Source organism: Rutidosis leptorrhynchoides, chromosome 3 (assembly GCF_046630445.1).
Source record: "Rutidosis leptorrhynchoides isolate AG116_Rl617_1_P2 chromosome 3, CSIRO_AGI_Rlap_v1, whole genome shotgun sequence".
NCBI lineage: Eukaryota > Viridiplantae > Streptophyta > Magnoliopsida > Asterales > Asteraceae > Rutidosis > Rutidosis leptorrhynchoides.
Window position 1 is genome coordinate 587,506,823 of NC_092335.1, and position 14,986 is coordinate 587,521,808.

A 14,986-nucleotide genomic window follows, 5' to 3' on the forward strand; every position below is an offset into this window, starting at 1 on the left:
TGGGCATAAAACTAAAATCAACACGTCAACCATCATGATTACGGAAGTTTAAATAAGCATAATTCTTTTATTTCATATTTAATTTCCTTTATTTTATATTTAATTGCACTTTTAATTATCGTACTTTTTAATTATCGCAATTTTATTTTATCGCACTTTTATTTATCGTTATTTACTTTACGCTTTAAATTAAGTCTTTTATTTATTTAATATTTTACATTAGGTTTTAACTGCGACTAAGTTTTAAAATCGACAAACCGGTCATTAAACGGTAAAAACCCCCCTTTATAATAATAATATTACTTATATATATATTTGTATTTTTATAAAAGTAAACTAATATAGCGTTAAGCTTTGTTTAAAGATTTTCCCTGTGGAATGAACCGGACTTACTAAAAACTACACTACTGTACGATTAGGTACACTGCCTATAAGTGTTGTAGCAAGGTTTAAGTATATCCATTCTCTAAATAAATAAATATCTTGTGTAAAATTGTATCGTATTTAATAGTATTTTCTTGTAAAATTTAATAGTATTTCGTACACCCCGCTGCACACATCAAGTATTTTTGGCGCCGCTGCCGGGGAATCGCTTAAAAGCCGGAAGCACAACGCTAATATAAAAAAAAACCGAAAAAAAAAATTTAATATATATAAATCTATTTTTAAGATATTTTTAAAATTATAAAGTAGTTCTATTTTTATTTAAGTTTTTAAATATAAATTTTTATTATACAAATATTTAGATTATAAAACAGAAAATATAAAACAGAAAATATAAAATAATAAAAAAAAAAACGCGTCAAATTTTGAACTGTACCAGAGTTGAATTTTGGAACCCCGCGACTCGCGGGGTTTGCTGCTTGGAATACCGCAACTCGCGGAGCCACTCTGACACCGACAGAACCCTAATTTAGCATTTATTACGGGTAATTATTAATTATTATTATTATTAACCCTAATTAATTATTATTATTATAATTAGTTTTACTTTTTATTTAATTTATATTTTAGTTAAGTTAGTTTAATTAAATTGTAAAATTAATAGTTTTATTAAATAAATAATATAAAAATAATATTTTTATAAAAATTGTATTTTTTACAACTTTTTGTATATTTTTATATTTTGTCCCTTTTTAATCGTTTTAGCGTAATATTTGTATTTTTAGCTCATATTTAGTTTTAAATTTAGTTTTTGGCATAGTTATTTTTACTTCTAGATTTTTAGGCTTTGCCGTAGAATTCCTTAAGTGCTTTTTCTTTAGACTAAGATTTAGGTGCTTTAGAATTTTGCGACGCCTTTTTAATTTTAGTTTCTTTTTAAGTTATTTCCATTTGGGATATAGTTTTTTCTGTAAGCTTTAATATTTTTAGACGACTTTTACCTATGTATCAATTATCATTCCAATTAGTAATCTCAATTTGCGATTATAATTTTAAGTTAGTTGTAGTAATAAGGTTAGGTTAGTCAAGTGTTTTTAAGTTTTATAAGTTTCTTTTATTTTTCCGTCACCTTTTATTTTTCAACCATTTTTCTTTTTCGACCTTTTTCCGACACGCTCTTTTTCTTTCTTATTTCTCGCTATTCTAGTTTTAGGACATAGATTTTTATTCTACTTCTTATCTAATTTTCTTAAAATTACGAAAATTTATTTTAAGTGGTTAAATTGATAGACATCAAAATTTTCTGGTTCGTAGTAATAGTTAGATTTGTACGTGGACCGGGTTATTGGAGCCAAACAGTCCTCAATTATATTGAGACCAAACGAATCATGCCCCTCTGCTGCATCTTTTGGCTATTCGAAACGTGGGCAAAATCAAAAAAGTCTATTGATTGGATAACTTATTATAATTTTTCTTTCCTTTTAAAAACTAATAGAATATTCAGTGAATGCACCGAGCAAGACGTTCACCACCTTTTGTACGTTCACCACCTGTAACTAGATCAAGACATTTAGCAAATATTACCGCCGTTGATTTTTCTTTAGAATCGTCATCCAGTCGACCAAGTACTCCAGTTCAAATTTCCGATAATCCATTTTTTGAACCCGACCTCACAATTGAGAATCCGGAGAATATTCAGGGACGATTCATAGATCCTGAACCATTAAATTTTCCTCCGGAACCACCAATCATTCAAACAGAGATTGTTGAGGAACGAACCATTAAATCAGAATCCTCTAGTGATTCCGATTCAACAAATTCAATTATGGAGAATCTGGAACCTTTAAGTATGGAAGACCGAATGAGAGCTAAACGCACTGGCCAAGGTCATGCAATTACTCATCCAGACATTAATGCGCCAGATTATGAAATCAAAGGACAAATTCTACACATGGTGACTAATCAGTGCCAATTTAGTGGTGCGCCGAAGGAAGATCCAAATGAACATCTACGTACCTTTAATAGGATCTGCACACTATTTAAAATCCGGGAAGTGGAGGATGAACAGATATATCTCATGTTATTTCTCTGGACTTTAAAGGGAGAAGCCAAAGATTGGTTGGAATCGTTACCTGAAGGGGCGATCGATACATGGGACGTATTAGTTGAAAAATTTCTTAAACAATTCTTTCCTGCATCTAAAGCCGTAAGACTTCAAGCAGAAATTGTTACGTTCACACAGAAACCAAATGAAACTCTATATGAGGCGTGGACAAGTTTTGAAAAGTTGTTGAGAGGATGTCCGCAACATGGTTTAGACACCTGTCAAATAGTACAAATATTCTACCAAGGATGCGACATCACTACAAGGAAAGACATAGATATAGCAGCTGGTGGTTCTATTATGAAGAAAACCGAAACTGATGCTTACAAAATTATTGATAACACTGCTTCCCACTCACATGAGTGGCACCAAGAAAAAGATATCGTTAGATCATCTAAAACAGCTAGAGCCGATTCTAGCCATGAATTAGATTCCATTTCCGCAAAGATAGAGGCTGTCGAGAGACGAATGGAAAAGATGACTAAAGATATTCACTCAATACGAATTAGTTGTGAGCAGTGTGGAGGACCACATTTGACAAAAGATTGTCTTAGTATTAAATTAACAATAGAACAAAGAGAGAATATTTCATACATAAACCAAAGGCCTGGAAATAATTATCAGAATAATTATCAACCGCCAAGACCGATTTACAATCAAAACCAGAATTATAACAGAAATATTCCATACAACAACCAACAAGGTCCTAGCAATCAACAAGTATCCAATAATAATTACAATCAGCAAAGACCTAATTTTTAAAACAAACCACCACAACAAACCGATGATAAAAAGCCGAATTTAGAAGATATGATGACAAAGCTAGTTGAAACTCAAACGCAGTTTTTCACATCTCAGAAACAAACGAATGAACAAAATGCTCAAGCATTTAGAAATCAACAAGCTTCTATTCAAAATCTGGAACAAGAAGTAAGTAACCTAGCAAGGTTAATAGGTGAAAGAAAATCGGAAAGTCTACATAGTGATACAAATGCTAACCCCCGAAATGAAACAGCTAAAGCCATTACCACAAGAAGTGGTACAACACTTAAACCACCTGAAATACCTGTAACTTCTGATGAAGCTATTCCTACTCCACAAGAACACCAACCTAATCAAGATAAGGAAAAAGAACCGGTAGTTGAAAAGGTTAATGAAGATAACACAGTTAAGGCTAAACCTTATGTTAAACCATACCAACCACCACTTCCTTACCCGAGTAAAATGAAGAAAGAGAAACTTGAAGCCGAGCAATCCAAATTCTTGGATATGTTTAAACAGATAAATGTAAATCTTCCTTTCATTGATGTGATTTCAGGAATGCCTAGATATGCTAAATTCTTGAAAGATCTAATCTCAAATAGAAAGAAAATGGAAGAACTCTCGGCTGTTACCATGAATGCTAATTGTTCAGCAGTGCTGTTGAATAAGATACCAGAAAAATTATCTGATCCAGGAAGTTTCACAATTCCATGTTTTCTGGGTAGTCTTAGTTCAATAGAAGCATTGGCAGACTTAGGTGCTAGTATAAATCTAATGCCGTATTCACTATACGCTAAACTAGACCTTGGAGAATTGAAACCAACCAGAATAAGCATACAACTAGCCGATAGATCAATAAAATATCCTAGAGGGATAATGGAGAACATGCTAGTTAAAGTTGGTACTTTAGTATTTCCAGTATATTTTGTTGTTCTGGACATGGAAGAAGATTCTCAAGTTCCTCTCATATTAGGAAGACCATTCTTAAACACGGCTAAAGCAATGATAGACGTGTTCGGTAAGAAATTGACCCTAAATATAGAGGATGAGAGTGTTACCTTTTCAGTTGATAGAGCAATGCAACAACCACAATCTGCAGATGATACATGTTATTATATTCAAACTATAGATGCACATGCAGAATTATTAGAAGAATTTCCAGAATTACAAGGAACAGGAGAATGTTCTTTAGGAGAAGATAATGAACCAATTGATGAAGCTGAAATGTTAGCTACACTTATAGCTAATGGATATGAACCAACAACAGAAGAAATTCAAATGCTAAAAGAAGAAGACAGATATCGATACAAATCATCGATAGAAGAACCTCCGAAATTAGAGTTAAAGCCACTTCCAAACCATTTGGAATACGCTTATTTACATGGTGAATCTGAATTACCTGTAATAATATCATCTTCTCTTACTGAAATTGAGAAATCACAACTCATTTCTGTGTTGAAAGCTCATAAACCAGCCATTGCATGGAAGATTCATGATATTAAAGGAATAAGTCCTTCGTATTGTGTAGTGACCCAAACTTTTCAATGTTTATATATATATTAATTGAGATTGATATTTACATGATTAAATGTTTCCAACATGTTAAGCAATCAAACTTGTTAAGACTTGATTAATTGAAATATGTTTCAAATAGATAATTGACCACCCAAGTTGACCGGCGATTCACGAACGTTAAAACTTGTAAAAACGACATGACGATATATATATGGATATACATATGGTTAACATGAGATTATGATAAGTAAGTATCTCCATAAGTATATTAACAATGAGTTATATACATATAAACAAGACTACTAACTTAAGGATTTCGAAACGAGACATATATGTAACGATTATCGTTGTAACGACATTTAAATGTATATATATCATATTAAGATATATTAATATATCATAATATCATGATAATATAATAATTTAACATCTCATTAGATATAATAAACAATGGGTTAACAACATTAATTGAGATCGTTAACTTAAAGGTTTCAAAACAACACTTACATGTAACGACTAACGATGACTTAACGACTCAGTTAAAATGTATATACATGTAGTGTATTTAGATGTATTAAAATACTTTTGGAAGACTTCAAGACATATATCGAAACACTCATACTTAACGAAAATGGTTACAGTTACTTTCCCATTCTTTTCTTTCATCAAGAATTCTAGTCGTATTCTTACCCGTATTATACACAGCTTCAAAACGTACTTACTATGGGTATATACCAATAGGAAATAGCATGAGATTCCACTATTGATTATGTCATGTATGACTAATCAATTTTAACTTCTACCATGAGCTAGTCAACTAACTAGAACTCCTTTTAACCCCACTCACCACTCACCAATTACCACTCATCATTCACTCCATTTCACTTCCAATTCTCTTTCTAATTCTCTCTCAACACACACACACACTATTATGAACGTATTTTTCCAGTAGTTAATCATCATTTTCATCAAAAATCACTTCAAGAATCAAGCTATAATCATCATAGGAAGAACACTTCAAGAACACTTCAAAAATCCCTTCAAGTTTACTAATTTACTTCCAAGCTTTCTAATCCATTCCAAGTAATCATCTAAGATCAAGAAACCTTTGTTATATACAGTAGGTTATCTTTCTTATTCAAGGTAATATTCATATTCAAACTTTGATTCAATTTCTATAACTATAAACTATCTTAATTCGAGTAAAAATCTTACTTGAACTTGTTTTTGTGTCATGATCCTACTTCAAGAACTTGCAAGCCATCCAAGATCCTTTGAAGCTAGATCATTTCTTGTCACTTACAGTAGGTTTACCTACTGAACTTGAGGTAGTAATGATGTTCATAACATCATTCGATTCATATATATAAAACTATCTTATTCGAAGGTTTAAACTCGTAATCACTAGAACATAGTTTAGTTAATTCTAAACTTGTTCGCAAACAAAAGTTAATCCTTCTAACTTGACTTTTAAAATTAACTAAACACATGTTCTATATCTATATGATATGCTAACTTAATGATTTAAAACCTGGAAACACGAAAAACACCGTAAAACCGAATTTACGCCGTCGTAGTAACACCGCGGGCTGTTTTGGGTTAGTTAATTAAAAACTATGATAAACTTTGATTTAAAAGTTGTTATTCTGAGAAAATGATTTTTATTATGAACATGAAACTATATCCAAAAATTATGGTTAAACTCAAAGTGGAAGTATGTTTTCTAAAATGGTCATCTAGACGTCGTTCTTTCGACTGAAATGACTACCTTTACAAAAACGACTTGTAACTTATTTTTCTGACTATAAACCTATACTTTTTCTGTTTAGATTCATAAAATAAAGTTCAATATGAAACCATAGCAATTTGATTCACTCAAAACGGATTTAAAATGAAGAAGTTATGGGTAAAACAAGATTGGATAATTTTTCTCATTTTAAGCTACGTGAAAATTGGTAACAAATATATTCCAACAATAACTTAATCAACTTGTATTGTATATTATGTAATCTTGAGATACCATAGACACGTATACAATATTTCGACCTATCATGTCGACACATCTATATATATTTCGGAACAACCATAGACACTCTATATGTGAATGTTGGAGTTAGCTATACAGGGTTGAGGTTGATTCCAAAATATGTATAGTTTGAGTTGTGATCAATACTGAGATACGTATACACTGGGTCGTGAATTGATTCAAGATAATATATATCGATTTATTTCTGTACATCTAACTGTGGACAACTAGTTGTAGGTTACTAACGAGGACAGCTGACTTAATAAACTTAAAACATCAAAATATATTAAAAATGTTGTAAATATATTTTGAACATACTTTGATATATATGTATATATTGTTATAGGTTCGTGAATCAACCAGTGGCCAAGTCTTACTTCCCGACGAAGTAAAAATCTATGAAAGTGAGTTATAGTCCCACTTTTAAAATCTAATATTTTTGGGATGAGAATACATGCAGGTTTTATAAATGATTTACAAAATAGACACAAGTACATGAAACTACATTCTATGGTTGAATTATCGAAATCGAATATGCCCCTTTTTATTAAGTCTGGTAATCTAAGAATTAGGGAACAGACACCCTAATTGACGCGAATCCTAAAGATAGATCTATTGGGCCACAACTGAAATGTCCCGTTCTTATTGATTAAAAACGTTCCATATTAATTGATTTCGTTGCGAGGTTTTGACCTCTATATGAGACGTTTTTCAAAGACTGCATTCATTTTTAAACAAACCATAACCTTTATTTCATCAATAAAGGTTTAAAAAGCTTTACGTAGATTATCAAATAATGATAATCTAATATATCCTGTTTACACACGACCATTACATAATGGTTTACAATACAAATATGTTACAACAAAATAAGTTTCATGAATGCAGTTTTTACACAATATCATACAAGCATGGACTCCAAATCTTGTCCTTATTTAAGTATGCGACAGCGGAAGCTCTTAATAATCACCTGAGAATAAACATGCTTAAAACGTCAACAAAAATGTTGGTGAGTTATAGGTTTAACCTATATATATCAAATCGTAACAATAGACCACAAGATTTCATATTTCAATACACATCCCATACATAGAGATAAAAATCATTCATATGGTGAACACCTGGTAACCGACAATAACAAGATGCATATATAAGAATATCCCCATCATTCCGGGACACCCTTCGGATATGATATAAATTTCGAAGTACTAAAGCATCCGGTACTTTGGATGGGGTTTGTTAGGCCCAATAGATCTATCTTTAGGATTCGCGTCAATTAGGGTGTCTGTTCCCTAATTCTTAGATTACCAGACTTAATAAAAAGGGGCATATTCGATTTCGATAATTCAACCATAGAATGTAGTTTCACGTACTTGTGTCTATTTTGTAAATCATTTATAAAACCTGCATGTATTCTCATCCCAAAAATATTAGATTTTAAAAGTGGGACTATAACTCACTTTCACAGATTTTTACTTCGTCGGGAAGTAAGACTTGGCCACTGGTTGATTCACGAACCTATAACAATATATACATATATATCAAAGTATGTTCAAAATATATTTACAACACTTTTAATATATTTTGATGTTTTAAGTTTATTAAGTCAGCTGTTCTCGTTAGTAACCTACAACTAGTTGTCCACAGTTAGATGTACAGAAATAAATCGATAAATATTATCTTGAATCAATCCACGACCCAGTGTATACATATCTCAGTATTGATCACAACTCAAACTATATATATTTTGGAATCAACCTCAACCCTGTATAGCTAACTCCAACATTCACATATAGAGTGTCTATGGTTGTTCCGAAATATATATAGATGTGTCGACATGATAGGTCGAAACATTGTATACGTGTCTATGGTATCTCAAGATTACATAATATACAATACAAGTTGATTAAGTTATGGTTGGAATAGATTTGTTACAAATTTTCACGTAGCTAAAATGAGAAAAATTATCCAATCTTGTTTTACCCATAACTTCTTCATTTTAAATCCGTTTTGAGTGAATCAAATTGCTATGGTTTCATATTGAACTCTATTTTATGAATATAAACAGAAAAAGTATAGGTTTATAGTCGGAAAAATAAGTTACAAGTCGTTTTTGTAAAGGTAGTCATTTCAGTCGAAAGAACGACGTCTAGATGACCATTTTAGAAAACATACTTCCACTTTGAGTTTAACTATAATTTTTGGATATAGTTTCATGTTCATAATAAAAATCATTTTCTCAGAATAACAACTTTTAAATCAAAGTTTATCATAGTTTTTAATTAACTAACCCAAAACAGCCCGCGGTGTTACTACGACGGCGTAAATCCGGTTTTACGGTGTTTTTCGTGTCTCCAGGTTTTAAATCATTAAGTTAGCATATCATATAGATATATAACATGTGTTTAGTTGATTTTAAAAGTCAAGTTAGAAGGATTAACTTTTGTTTGCGAACAAGTTTAGAATTAACTAAACTATGTTATAGTGATTACAAGTTTAAACCTTCGAATAAGATAGCTTTATATGTATGAATTGAATGATGTTATGAACATCATTACTACCTTAAGTTCCTTGGATAAACCTACTGGAAAAGTGAAAAATGGATCTAGCTTCAACGGATCCTTGGATGGCTCGAAGTTCTTGAAGCAGAATCATGACACGAAAACAAGTTCAAGTAAGATCATCACTTGAAATAAGATTGTTATAGTTATAGAAATTGAACCAAAGTTTGAATATGATTATTACCTTGTATTAGAATGATAACCTACTGTAAGAAACAAAGATTTCTTGAGGTTGGATGATCACCTTACAAGATTGGAAGTGAGCTAGCAAACTTGAAAGTATTCTTGATTTTATGAAACTAGAACTTTTGGAATTTATGAAGAACACTTAGAACTTGAAGATAGAACTTGAGAGAGTTCAATTAGATGAAGAAAATTGAAGAATGAAAGTGTTTGTAGGTGTTTTTGGTCGTTGGTGTATGGATTAGATATAAAGGATATGTAATTTTGTTTTCATGTAAATAAGTCATGAATGATTACTCATATTTTTGTAATCTTATGAGATATTTCATGCTAGTTGCCAAATGATGGTTCCCACATGTGTTAGGTGACTCACATGGGCTGCTAAGAGCTGATCATTGGAGTGTATATACCAATAGTACATACATCTAAAAGCTGTGTATTGTACGAGTACGAATACGGGTGCATACGAGTAGAATTGTTGATGAAACTGAACGCGAATGTAATTGTAAGCATTTTTGTTAAGTAGAAGTATTTTGATAAGTGTATTGAAGTCTTTCAAAAGTGTATAAATACATATTAAAACACTACATGTATATACATTTTAACTGAGTCGTTAAGTCATCGTTAGTCGTTACATGTAAGTGTTGTTTTGAAACCTTTAGGTTAACGATCTTGTTAAATGTTGTTAACCCAATGTTTATAATATCAAAAGAGATTTTAAATTATTATATTATCATGATATTATGATGTACGAATATCTCTTAATATGATATATATACATTAAATGTCGTTACAACGATAAACGTTACATATATGTCTCGTTTCAAAATCATTAAGTTAGTAGTCTTGTTTTTACATATGTAGTTCATTGTTAATATAATTAATGATATGTTTACTTATCATAATATCATGTTAACTATATATATAACCATATATATGTCATCATATAGTTTTTTTTACAAGTTTTAACGTTCGTGAATCACCGGTCAACTTGGGTGGTCAATTGTCTATATGAAACCTATTTCAATTAATCAAGTCTTAACAAGTTTGATTGCTTAACATGTTGGAAACATTTAATCATGTAAATATCAATCTCAATTAATATATATAAACATGGAAAAGTTCGGGTCACTACAGTACCTACCCGTTAAATAAATTTCGTCCCGAAATTTTAAGCTGTTGAAGGTGTTGACGAATCTTTTGGAAATAGATGCGGGTATTTCTTCTTCATCTGATCTTCACGCTCCCAGGTGAACTCGGGTCCTCTACGAGCATTCCATCGAACCTTAACAATTGGTATCTTGTTTTGCTTAAGTCTTTTAACCTCACGATCCATTATTTCGACGGGTTCTTCGATGAATTGAAGTTTTTCGTTGATTTGAATTTCATCTAACGGAATAGTGAGATCTTCTTTAGCAAAACATTTATTCAAATTCGAGACGTGGAAAGTGTTATGTACAGCCGCAAGTTGTTGAGGTAACTCAAGTCGGTAAGCTACTGGTCCGACACGATCAATAATCTTGAATGGTCCAATATACCTTGGATTTAATTTCCCTCGTTTACCAAATCGAACAACGCCTTTCCAAGGTGAAACTTTAAGCATGACCATCTCTCCAATTTCAAATTCTATATCTTTTCTTTTAATGTCAGCGTAGCTCTTTTGTCGACTTTGGGCGGTTTTCAACCGTTGTTGAATTTGGATGATCTTCTCGGTAGTTTCTTGTATAATCTCCGGACCCGTAATCTGTCTATCCCCCACTTCACTCCAACAAATCGGAGACCTGCACTTTCTACCATAAAGTGCTTCAAACGGCGCCATCTCAATGCTTGAATGGTAGCTGTTGTTGTAGGAAAATTCTGCTAACGGTAGATGTCGATCCCAACTGTTTCCGAAATCAATAACACATGCTCATAGCATATCTTCAAGCGTTTGTATCGTCCTTTCGCTCTGCCCATCAGTTTGTGGATGGTAGGCAGTACTCATGTCTAGACGAGTTCCTAATGCTTGCTGTAATGTCTGCCAGAATCTTGAAATAAATCTGCCATCCCTATCAGAGATAATAGAGATTGGTATTCCATGTCTGGAGATGACTTCCTTCAAATACAGTCGTGCTAACTTCTCCATCTTGTCATCTTCTCTTATTGGCAAGAAGTGTGCTGATTTGGTGAGACGGTCAACTATTACCCAAATAGTATCAAAACCACTTGCAGTCCTTGGCAATTTAGTGATGAAATCCATGGTAATTTTTTTTTTTCCCATTTCCATTCCGGGATTTCGGGTTGTTGAAGTAGACCTGATGGTTTCTGATGCTCAGCTTTGACCTTAGAACACGTCAAACATTCTCCTACGTATTTAGCAACATCGGCTTTCATACCCGGCCACCAAAAATGTTTCTTGAGATCCTTGTACATCTTCCCCGTTCCAGGATGTATTGAGTATCTGGTTTTATGAGCTTCTCTAAGTACCATTTCTCTCATATCTCCAAATTTTGGTACCCAAATCCTTTCAGCCCTATACCGGGTTCCGTCTTCCCGAATATTAAGATGCTTCTCCGATCCTTTGGGTATTTCATCCTTTAAATTTCCCTCTTTTAAAACTCCTTGTTGCGCCTCCTTTATTTGAGTAGTAATGTTATTATGAATCATTATATTCATAGATTTTACTCGAATGGGTTCTCTATCCTTCCTGCTCAAGGCATCGGCTACCACATTTGCCTTCCCCGGGTGGTAACGAATCTCAAAATCGTAATCATTCAATAATTCAATCCACCTACGCTGCCTCATATTCAGTTGTTTCTGATTAAATATGTGTTGAAGACTTTTGTGGTCGGTATATATAATACTTTTGACCCCATATAAGTAGTGCCTCCAAGTCTTTAATGCAAAAACAACCGCGCCTAATTCCAAATCATGCGTCGTATAATTTTGTTCGTGAATCTTCAATTGTCTAGACGCATAAGCAATCACCTTCGTTCGTTGCATTAATACACAACCGAGACCTTGCTTTGATGCGTCACAATAAATCACAAAATCATCATTCCCTTCAGGCAATGACAATATAGGTGCCGTAGTTAGCTTTTTCTTCAATAACTGAAACGCTTTCTCTTGTTCATCATTCCATTCAAATTTCTTCCCTTTATGCGTTAATGCAGTCAAGGGTTTTGCTATTCTGGAAAAGTCTTGGATGAACCTTCTGTAGTAACCAGCTAGTCCTAAAAACTGGCGTATGTGTTTCGGAGTTTTCGGGGTTTCCCACTTTTCAACAGTTTCTATCTTTGACGGATCCACCTTAATACCTTCTTTGTTCACTATGTGACCGAGGAATTGAACTTCTTCCAACCAAAATGCACACTTTGAAAACTTAGCGTACAATTCTTCCTTCCTCAATACTTCTAACACCTTTCTCAAATGTTCACCGTGTTCTTGGTCATTCTTTGAGTAAATAAGTATGTCATCAATGAAAACAATGACAAACTTGTCAAGGTATGGTCCACACACTCGGTTCATAAGGTCCATGAACACAGCTGGTGCATTAGTTAAACCAAACGGCATGACCATAAACTCGTAATGACCGTAACGTGTTCTGAAAGCAGTCTTTGGAATATCATCTTCTTTCACCCGCATTTGATGATACCCGGAACGTAAGTCAATCTTTGAATAAACAGACGAGCCTTGTAGTTGATCAAATAAGTCGTCGATTCTCGGTAGTGGGTAGCGGTTCTTGATGGTAAGTTTGTTCAACTCTCGGTAGTCGATACACAACCTGAATGTACCATCTTTCTTCTTGACAAACAAAACAGGAGCTCCCCACGGTGATGTGCTTGGTCGAATGAAACCACGCTCTAAAAGTTCTTGTAATTGGCTTTGCAGTTCTTTCATCTCGCTGGGTGCGAGTCTGTAAGGAGCACGAGCTATTGGTGCAGCTCCTGGTACAAGATCTATTTGAAATTCAACGGATCGATGTGGGGGTAATCCCGGTAATTCTTTCGGAAATACATCGGGAAATTCTTTTGCAATGGGAACATCATTGATGCTCTTTTCTTCAGTTTGTACTTTCTCGACGTGTGCTAGAACAGCATAGCAACCTTTTCTTATTAGTTTTTGTGCCTTCAAATTACTAATAAGATGTAGCTTCGTGTTGCCCTTTTCTCCGTACACCATTAAGGGTTTTCCTTTTTCTCGTATAATGCGAATTGCATTTTTGTAACAAACGATCTCTGCTTTTACTTCTTTCAACCAGTCCATACCGATTATCACATCAAAACTCCCTAACTCTACTGGTATCAAATCAATCTTAAATGTTTCGCTAACCAGTTTAATTTCTCGATTCCGACATATATTATCTGCTGAAATTAATTTACCATTTGCTAATTCGAGTAAAAATTTACTATCCAAAGGCGTCAATGGACAACTTAATTTAGCACAAAAATCTCTACTCATATAGCTTCTATCCGCACCCGAATCAAATAAAACGTAAGCAGATTTATTGTCAATAAGAAACGTACCCGTAACAAGCTCCGGGTCTTCCTGTGCCTCTACCGCATTAATATTGAAAACTCTTCCACGGCCTTGTCCATTCGTGTTCTCCTGGTTCGGGCAATTTCTAATAATGTGGCCTGGTTTTCCACATTTATAACAAACTACATTGGCATAACTTGCTCCGACACTACTTGCTCCGCCATTACTCGTTCCGACACCATTTGTTCCTTTCGTTCTATTAACCCCTGGTCCGTAGACCTCACACTTCGCCGCGCTATGACCATTTCTTTTACACTTGTTGCAAAATTTGGTGCAGAACCCCGAGTGATTCTTTTCACACCTTTGGCATAGTTGCTTCTGATTGTTGTTGTTGTTGCGGTTATTATTGTTGTTGGGATGATTGTTGTAGTTGATGTTGCTGTTGTTGTTGTTGTTGTTGTTGGGCCGTTTGTTGTAGTTGCGATTGATGTTGCGATTGTTGGGATAATTGTTGCGATTATTGTTGTAATTGCTGTTGTTGTTGTATTGGTGATTCTTATCACCGTTTTCCTCCCACTTTCTTTTGACTTGCTTCACATTGGCCTCTTCAGCAGTCTGTTCTTTAATTCTTTCTTCAATCTGGTTCACTAGTTTGTGAGCCATTCTACATGCCTGTTGTATGGAGGCGGGCTCGTGTGAACTTATATCTTCTTGGATTCTTTCCGGTAATCCTTTCACAAACGCGTCGATCTTCTCTTCCTCATCTTCGAATGCTCCCGGACACAATAGGCACAATTCTGTGAATCGTCTTTCGTACGTGGTAATATCAAATCCTTGGGTTCGTAACCCTCTAAGTTCTGTCTTGAGCTTATTGACCTCGGTTCTGGGACGGTACTTCTCGTTCATCCAGTGCTTGAATGCTGACCACGGTAGTGCATACGCATCGTCTTGTCCCACTTGCTCTAGATAGGTATTCCACCATGTTAACGCAGA

At 33.8% G+C, this 14,986-nt stretch overlaps 1 non-coding gene across 1 annotated transcript; it reads right to left on the reverse strand.

The window, feature by feature from the left end:
- Positions 1–2,593: 2,593 nt before the first annotated feature.
- On the reverse strand, positions 2,594–2,700 carry LOC139903455 (small nucleolar RNA R71). Its single transcript, XR_011778272.1, has one exon. It is a non-coding gene; the product is annotated as a small nucleolar RNA R71 (small nucleolar RNA).
- Between the last annotated feature and the right edge of the window lie 12,286 nt (positions 2,701–14,986).